Consider the following 9,222-nt stretch of genomic DNA (forward strand, 5'->3'; position numbering starts at 1 on the left):
TTAATTCTAATTGGTAGTCATTATTTATTTGTTTTAATGATGTTTCTTCACTTTATCAGTGAAATTTCATTGCCATGCATCCACACACCAACATTACTTGTAGCCATTTCGTTTTATATCAGCTCATTGCATGCTTCACTTTGCCTCTTTATTCTATGTATTAGATTTCCATATAAAAATGTTGAAATCTTCTTCTTTCTTTTGCTTAGTAACTACATAATACACCCCAAGTTATCATACCTTTGAATTCATGGTCACTTCTTCCTTCTATTTCTGTTTTAGTTACTCTTTTCTTGCACAAGCTTCATAAATTGTTCTCAAGGAATGATGACACACAATCACATCTGGCTCACAAAAACAAGGGTGATAATTCCTCCCTCTGTGTACCTATATAAACTTTACAAGTTTGTTATTTGCTCATGATGATTACATCACATCTTTTCCTGTTGTTCTATTAAAAAGTTTAATAACATCCTTTAAATCAGCAGAACATCCTTCCTCAATGGTATTTTCTCCAAAGCATTTCTCTTGAGCTTTCTGATTTTGTAGATTCAAAATAATTAATGTATTTCTCATGTTTGCTCTGTTCAAAGGAAGCCATTTCATGCTTTCCCCAGTGAAATAATCACTTCCTCAGACACAACCACTGTTCCAAAACTTTGCGGTTTGTTGGCGTTTATTGTACCTTTTATTGTTTTGCTAATGTTACATTATATTCATTGCAACTTGGCATGACAGGGGCAGATCAGAAGCCTGAAGCAATCAATGTTGAGGATGCTCTTCATCAAAGGAAGATGCAGAAGTGAGAACAGGGCACAGTTCTGCTGGCTGGGGTCTCCATCCCCTCTATAGCCATGCTCTCAAGAATGGGTTGCAGTACTGGAAGAACTGGCACAGAGTTATGTGTGCCTTTATTTGATGAGAGGGATGGGTGAAACCGAGTTCTGAAGATGATGATCCATTTTGGAGAGATGTTACCTCCATGCCACTGCTGGCACAGTGACCTAAGAGACTGTGACTGCTGAGAAGTCTCCTGTGGATGCCTGTAGCAGGGCAATCCAGAATCTAAGATATGCCAGCAGAGGAGAAATAGAGCAGAGAACTGGGATCCCTTATGTTTTGTAGCCTGCACTGAATGAGAAGTGAGTATAAAACACCCTTCTGCTTGTTCATTTGACCCCAGGGACAGACTGAGTGAGGCCTCTGAGTGCTGACAAGGTATATTGTAACTTTTAGCCATCAATTTGCTCATGCAATGCCACTGCCTGTGCAAACTCTGTCTGCTGGCATAGCTCAGAGAACTGTGTCTTTGTGATCAGGAATATTACTTCTCTGCAGCCCTAATTGTTGTTACTAATTGCTCCATGCTTTCCACCCTACAGTCATGTTCAAAAAGTATTACATTTATTTTGGTTTTACTCAGGTGATACGTGGAGCTGCTGATCCTGGTTGTGGTGAGGAGAAAGTTAAAGGTATATCCCTTGCAGAGTTTTCTGTGTTTTTCTGTGTTCTCTGATCCTGGAAAGATAGCAAAAACATGGCAAAAACAGGTAGATAAAGAGCCAAGAAAGAAAAGCAATTAAAGAAAGAGAGGGAGAAAGGCAATGGGAAGTAGGGCAGGGAAAGATTTCAAACACAACGATGTGTAGATGGATGAGGAAAGGGTGAAGACTGACCATCAACAGCAAATGGAATTGTAAAAATGACACTTGAATCTTGAATCAGTTTGTGATGGGCTTTTGACTTTTCAGACTGTGGAGACAGAGAAGGTGTTTAGAAAAGCCACCAGGCATGTAAATGGAGAATCATGCAAATTTTCCTTTACTTTGAGCATGAATCCTTGAATGGATGAAGAAAATACATGTCTTCTCTCATAGCTACACCATCACCACTCATGTGATGTCATTATCTACTGAACAAAGTTTTGTTATTCTTCATCAAGGTTTCCAGGCTGCCATAACACAAATAGCCCACAAGAAACAGCCTCATAGATTCATAGCAAATTACAGCTTCCACTGGTGAAGGAGAACAAGATCCCTGCTGAAGCTACCAGGTTGTAACATATGTTATAGTATGGAAAAATGCATATCCTACCTTAGGAAACTACACCATGATAAAGCAAATGTTGTGCTGAAGTGATTCCTACTGCTCCTGTGAAGTGGTTACTCTGCCAGCATCTCTGGCCAGAGCCTGGAAGCTGTCCCTAAATGATACTGCAGCAGATACAGCAGCACAAAGAAGGAAGAGTCAACCTGGTATATGCTTACCTTCTGGCACTTAGACACAGTCCCAGGAGGCATTCTGAGATTTTTTTTTACTTTATTTATTATCCAGAATCTCATGTGAGTCATTGAGTGATATGACCTGGAACGTGGCTTGAAATTTAAAATTCAAAAAACAGTGGTAGCAGTAAGTGAAAGATCATGCTCAGAAGCTGTGGAACTTCTTCTAGTGAACTTGTTTTCTTAAGGAGACCTACAGGTCAGCAGAAGTAAAACAAGATAGTGAGGGCCCACAAAAAAAGATTAGTATTTGCAATTAACTCATCTGTGGCATCTTCTTCTGTCTGTGTTTTACCTTATGCCATTGGTTGTACGGAACAGGCACCCCCCATGGTTTAAGATGCAACTGCAGTTCCACTATTATATTTGACATTGATTTAGAGCCATCATCCTTGGTGCCATTTACAGTTTCCAGATAATTTATTGATGGCATGTGAGTAGCACTGGAAGACAGAAGATGAATATCAAGGAGAGTAACACCCTGCTTTTGTTTCTTATGCTCTGCTTCCTTAAACATCTGCTATTCGCCACACTTAGAGCAGCATTGAGAAAAGAAAATATTGGCTCATTTGGCAGCCATTATCATCACTAATGTCACTGAGCAGATTTACAGAGGTTGAGCAATATAATCTGTTTATGGTACATAGTTGCAAGATGCCACTGATGCTGAGACACCCCTGTTAAGATTAATATCTCATCAAGCAATGAACTATATGAATTCTAACACTGAAAAATGCTTTGTTCAGATAGGTTACGCTCAGCTGAGCCACTATCAGAGAGCTGCTTAAAGGCACCTTAACATTATTCTTATTAGAACAGAAAATAATATCCTTGGCCACACAGTAAATTTAAACTCCACCAAGCTCACTACTGTAACACGTACTGCCATGAAGTTATTTTTTAAGACACTTGAATTTACAGTCTGTGATTTAATTACAGCTGTAATATCACTACAAGATTGCTGCAACCACCAACAGGACTTGACAACTAAGGCAGAGTAATCAGGTCCTCAGGATCCCGAGAATACAGCCTTTTGGGGCAGAATTTAAGGACATATTGGACATTTGTCAAGTGTTTCTGGTCCCACCATTCAGTCCTAAGCAGACAGCAGGATGTACAGAAATCCCAAACACTGTAACAAATAAACAGTAGCTATGGCAGTTCCCAGAAGGGTCAAATCTAATGTGCTTTCACTGTAGCTATGGTTTGCAAATGCACAACAAATGTAGCAAACTCCATGTGTGTTGGAGTCAGAAAAAATGCCTGGTTTACCCATGAAGAATATCTAGAGCTGGTCTACTGCAGCCTGAATGTGTCAGGCTCACTCTTTAAACACTAATTCAATGTATATATACACCAGTATCCAAAGATCCCCCACATATCAGCCTAAATGCAATAGTTCTTACTCCAGAAGAAGGACTCAGCAGTAACTGAGCTGTGATCTCATTTTGGAGCAGCCTGAATATCCAGTAATCTGGTGATTAAGGCACCAACATCAGTGTTGACAGACCTGATTTCAGTGCTCACTCTGGTTGATGAGTGGCTTTAGTGATAATTCTTTCTCCCATTGTCCATGAGAGTGACCTTGACAGCAGGCTGACACACACCCAGAGTGCCAGTCTTCTGGAATCTCTTATTCGCACCATTTTGCTCTATATAATAAATTCTTCAGAGCAGGGTTGTGGATGAGAGGCAGACAGTGGATTAGAAAATACATCTCTCCCTCTAACTAGGATTCCCCTAAGGGAGAAAACCAATCCCACTCTCCTAAGGAGAGAAGCACCTTTCTGCTGTTTGGGGTGTCAATTACATTTATCTCTGTTCTTGGCAGGACCAACTAGCAGGATTAAACTTGAATGCATTGCTTAGAGAGCCAGGGTTTTCAATCAGGAGCTGAGGCAGTCAGACGCCTGAAAGTCAACACTTTTGTAAACCTTATTCAGATCGATTTGGTGAGCTCTGAGGCTCAACAGCAGCAGAAATCAAACTGGGCATTTCTTCTGTGAGACACTTTAATAACTGCTCTTATTTGACAGTGGGTCAGGATCTCCAGCCCTTGGCCATACTGGAATTTAATTTGGTTTTTTTTCTTTATTCCTGCTCAACTCAAGACATTTTTTTTCCAAAGCTGTTATGGCATAAAACATTATTTTGTACTGTGAGTTTGTTCTGTCAAATCCTGGTTTCCTTGACATTTTATCAGCTGCATTTAGCTTAATTATTCCTATTAGTTAAACATCTTATTTCTTGGTGTTTCATTGACATAAAAGCTGTAACGCTTGGATCCACTAATTTTGCCTGAGGGACAGCGGTCCATTTGGTAGATAGAATGTGAAATAAATCAAGCCTCCATATTGTCTTAAAAAGTCTGAAAGTTTTCTTACATTTCCACCATGTCCCATTTGATTCCTATTTCCTCATTCTCTTGTCTTACTACTTACTTACTTACTGCTTGTCTTACTGGGTGCTACAATCTCTTGGAATCTTTTAGAATCACAGAAAAATTTTAGTTGGAAGGGACTTCCTCTGGTCTGACCCACCACTGAAAGCAGAGGCAATTCCAAGGCTTGACCAACTTCAAAAAATCTGTTTTCTCTGGCTGCAAACCCTACCCCTTCTGCTACTCTAATTTACACTGATCTCATCCATTGTTTCTATAAATGTTAATGCATGATAAAGGAGCTGTAGTTGTTTTGGAATTAAATAGGCACTCTGTAAGCACAGTGCCTGAGTGTTTCATTTTGTTCTTTGCTGTGGTGTGTAGGTGGTGAGTTCTGATGAGCTTCTGTGAGCAAAGACTCATATACAACCACACCACTGTGGGCTCTGTAATTTCTAAGCCCTATGCTACAATGCAGGTAAGAGTATGAAGTACGAATTTAGAACAAAATACATTACAGAGATATTGAAACTAATACTCAATCCAAGCATTAAAAAACAAGCAAGCTCAGAAAAATAGAAAAACCAGCTATATCAGGATAGAGCAACACAGCTCTGGCTGTCAGTGGTGACACCAGGCAGAAATCGTGGGAGTGGCAGTAAAGACACTTCAGGGTTTGTGATCTCTGGTTAAATTTCATGGAGTAGCATGAAATGCCTCTGTCTGTTACATCACTGACAGAGGGAAGATCAGGATGCAGACAGTTCTCAAAGCATAGCAGCAGAACTGACCTGGTGGCTTTTTGGCCAGGGTCAAATGCTTGTCAGAGTCAGGAGACTATCAGCCAGCTGTCCAGAGAGCCACAGGCAGAGCAATGTCTACTTCTCCCCTTAGTAATGTCATTACATGGAACTGTGCCTCCAGTCTGAGGCACAAGCAGCGTTGTTCTCTTCTTGCCCTCCCTCTTAGAGCCCTTTCCCCACTCCAGGGCTATCCCTGTTCCCTGGGGGTGCCTGCTCAGGGCCTGGCTGCACCCACAGCAGGCAGTGCACAGAGACCCCCGGGCAGGCTCCAGCATGGGAACAGCCACATGTGCCAGGAGAGAGCAGAGCAGAGACATTCAGCTTAAGCTATAACATGTTCTAGACCACCTGGCAAGCTGAAAAAACCCTATCTCTCATCGCCCAGCTAATTAGTTTGAGTGCAGTGCTGTGAGGGTGCAGCGATACCGACTCCAGTCCTGGGGTTAGCGCAGCTGCCTGGGCTATCTGATAGCTCAGCACTCTGCAGCTGACACACAGCCACTTACCTTCTTCTAAGGGATGCTGGCCCAATTATCTCTCCTCACAATTTTTAATTCAGTCAAAGGAGCACCTTTTGTTCGGGAAGTCTGGAATATCCACTTTTGTCCATCTTTTAATTGTAAATGCTGCAGCAGAAATGATCAAGAGTTCTACTCCCAAAAGTCTGTACTCTGAACAAAGTCACATTTTCTCTTTGATATGACATAAAGTAGAAAAAAAATCAGGTAACATAGTTCAGTCATCCTGGAGTTAAGAAACAATGCTAGGCTTTCCCCACTGATCAAACTGCTGGACATACAGAGGGTTTGGCTGATTCTCAGTAGCTCTATCTAGGTCTAGATTTATGGTCTGAGAATACCTTTGGGATCACAAATAGAGATGTGAGACTGCAGCACTTGTTAGCTTCTCTGTCTGTGCAGTCAGTGGGCAGGAACTCTGGGCTCCACCACCATGCACATCTTCAAGGCTTCTGAAAGAGTCTCTTTGGCTTTTCCCTCGTGTGTTTTTTAATGTTTTCCTTCCTGCACATTAAGTCATTTCTAAATTTTTTGTGGCTTTCCAGTTGTTATGGAAGCCTATTTCCAGTCTCATGTACTCAAGACTGTTCAAAGATACAACGAGAGAACATCTGTTTCTTCTTCTTTCCTTGTTTAAACATGTGAAACCATCTTTTCAACCCAATAGAACTTATTTTTAACCCTGCTCTAAAACCAGAAACTCTAATTTTCTGTTAGATAAATTCAGCTTCTTCAGACTGAAAAATGTTTGAGTATTGGTTGCGGGTTTTTTTTGCTTTATTTTGGCTTTCACCTATTGTATGCAACACACAGTTTTACCCATCTTCTCTTTCATGGAGCTCTTTAATCTCCTTTTGGGATAATTTGGAGTTGCTCTTTCTCCCAGCCATCACAGTATTTCTTCATGAGTGCTTTGTGTTGCCATCCAGTCAAAGGTGCTCTTGCTTGTTGTTTTTATGTTACTTTTGGGCAGGCTAATCTTGCTTATAATTTATGTCTGGGGTCACAGCCTATTTCTTCATCAAATGCATTTGGTTTTGAAGTTTTGCAAGGGTTTATCCTGTCGCAGGGCATTCATCTTAAAAGGATGCTGCTTTGCTGGGCCTAACTGTAATAACGCTTTTGGTTAGTCCCTGGTGCATTAGCAGCTTTTATACTGCAGGCTGCTGTGTTTGTTTAGTGCAGCCTTATCCTTTAGTACAGAGTCAGCCTCACTTGGCAGAATTTACCAGATCAGCCAAATGGCCAACCCTCACAACTTCATTTACTCCAGTTTCTGGAATTATCTCACCACACCCATGAGGATCCTCTATTCTTTGCTGAGCTTTCCTCAGTTTCTCTGGGATCTTATGTTATTTCAGACCTGTGTCTTTCTGTCTGAATTCCATAGATTCTTGCATACTGAAGGCTGATTACTTCAGACATTCTCCTCTAGTCCTTCAGACACACACCATACCCCAGAGCTTCCTCCAGAATACTGTATTCTTTATAAACCCACTTCATTTGCAGGTCCTGAACCCTTTTTGATTGTGGTTTCCTCATGATGGGCAATATGGTGCTTCTGGGATTCAGGGTCTGTCTTTTTTATCCCCTCTTTCTACTGCCTAGGCAGTGGTGGAAGGCTTGTGCTCAGATGCAATTTAAAGTTATATAATCCCAGCTGAATGCTGAAGAGTTCGTCTTTCAAGTAATAAAATATTCATTTGCTCCCACCGACATTTCAAAACACATTAAAGAAGCATCTACACTGATTTTCCCATTTGTTAAAACTGCTGTTTAGAAAACACACATCTGGATCCTATTTAATCTGATGCTTTCTTTTAAAACTTTGACAGTGGTGGCTCACCTGTGTGAAATGAAAATGCTGTGTTTTGAAACTGATTGTGATAATGATAATTTGATTTGAAAATATAAGAGTATTGGTGGAATACTTCAGATGGCTGCTCATGTTAAATAGAGCACTACTGCCTTGAAACAGAGAATCCTGTTCTCTGAGTGCGACTGATATCTCAGAAAGCTGGTACCTGGCACATTTTGGTAAATATTAAACAGATAATTTTGGGTGAAAATAGTAATTTTGTTGATAGAAATATCTCATAAAACACGTAAGAAGATTCATCACTGCTGAGTGGAGTTCTCTAGAGGGAAAACATTTCTTTAGTAATTCTTAGCAACAAAAAAGGCTCGATAAAATACCTGATCTAATTTTCTTGTCAAATCCACAGAGACTTTCATTAAGGAAAGTTAGAAAAATGTCATGGGTCAGTATGTATTTTTTCACTTATGCTTATGCAATGGAATCAGCATAGTCCACGCTGAGAAGAGATTCTCAGTGTAAGGAAGAGAACTCAAAAGGAAATTCTCAGTGTTACCAGGTACAAAAGGAAGGTGTACAAATGTAACTTTGCCACAAGGTGCCCTGGGAAGAACAATTGATACAGAAAGCTCTAAACAATAAGAGCCCACAAAGTTGCTGGAACTTGTTATTTTTTTAGATATTCAAGTTGTTATATGATGATGAGGAAGTTTTTGGTTTATAGCATGTTTCCCCTGACTAAAGTTGTTTAGGTCTTTCTGTGAGGGAAGGAGTGACAACGTTAGGGAGAACTCAGATTCCTGTTTTCCTGGCAGGCTTAAAATGTTAGAAAATAAGAGTAAGCTGACTACTTCTGCCAGGAAGAAAAAGATAAATATCAAAACTGAGTCAGGAAGGATCCTATATGCCACATCCAAAGCCATGTTCCAGAGTCTAAACTGAAGATAACAGCAAGCACCAACTGCACATTTAGAACTTCACTAAGATTTGCTCACAGTATGCTAGAACTCAGATCTTTGCTTTCTGGTGTCTGGAAGCCAGTTTTCTTATTAAGAGCTGCAGATATAATTTCATAACTTGAAGGATGATGGGATGTGACTTTTAGGTTCCCAAGACACGCAAGGAAAATCAGGCTCACAGAACGAACTGTTTTCTCTAAAGATCATTTCTGCTGTGCTGTGGTCCTGGCTGATACAAGCAAAGCCACAGTCACAGACATGTGTGTGTGTGTGTGTGTGTTTGTGTATGTATAATCCCACTTGCCATCTCTGCTCATTACATAGTGAATACTGAATACTCAGTAGAGAAGTGTAAAAGCATGAAATTCCTTCTCAGAGTGTGCTGGTTTGCACACATTGCAGAATGGGCTGGACTCCTCAAGGCTGGGACAGGATCATAGGTTGAGGCTGAGACAGGATCATAG

The sequence above is a fragment of the Lichenostomus cassidix genome, chromosome 5 (assembly GCF_008360975.1).
Source record: "Lichenostomus cassidix isolate B80296 chromosome 5, HeHo_3.0, whole genome shotgun sequence".
Lineage (NCBI taxonomy): Eukaryota > Metazoa > Chordata > Aves > Passeriformes > Meliphagidae > Lichenostomus > Lichenostomus cassidix.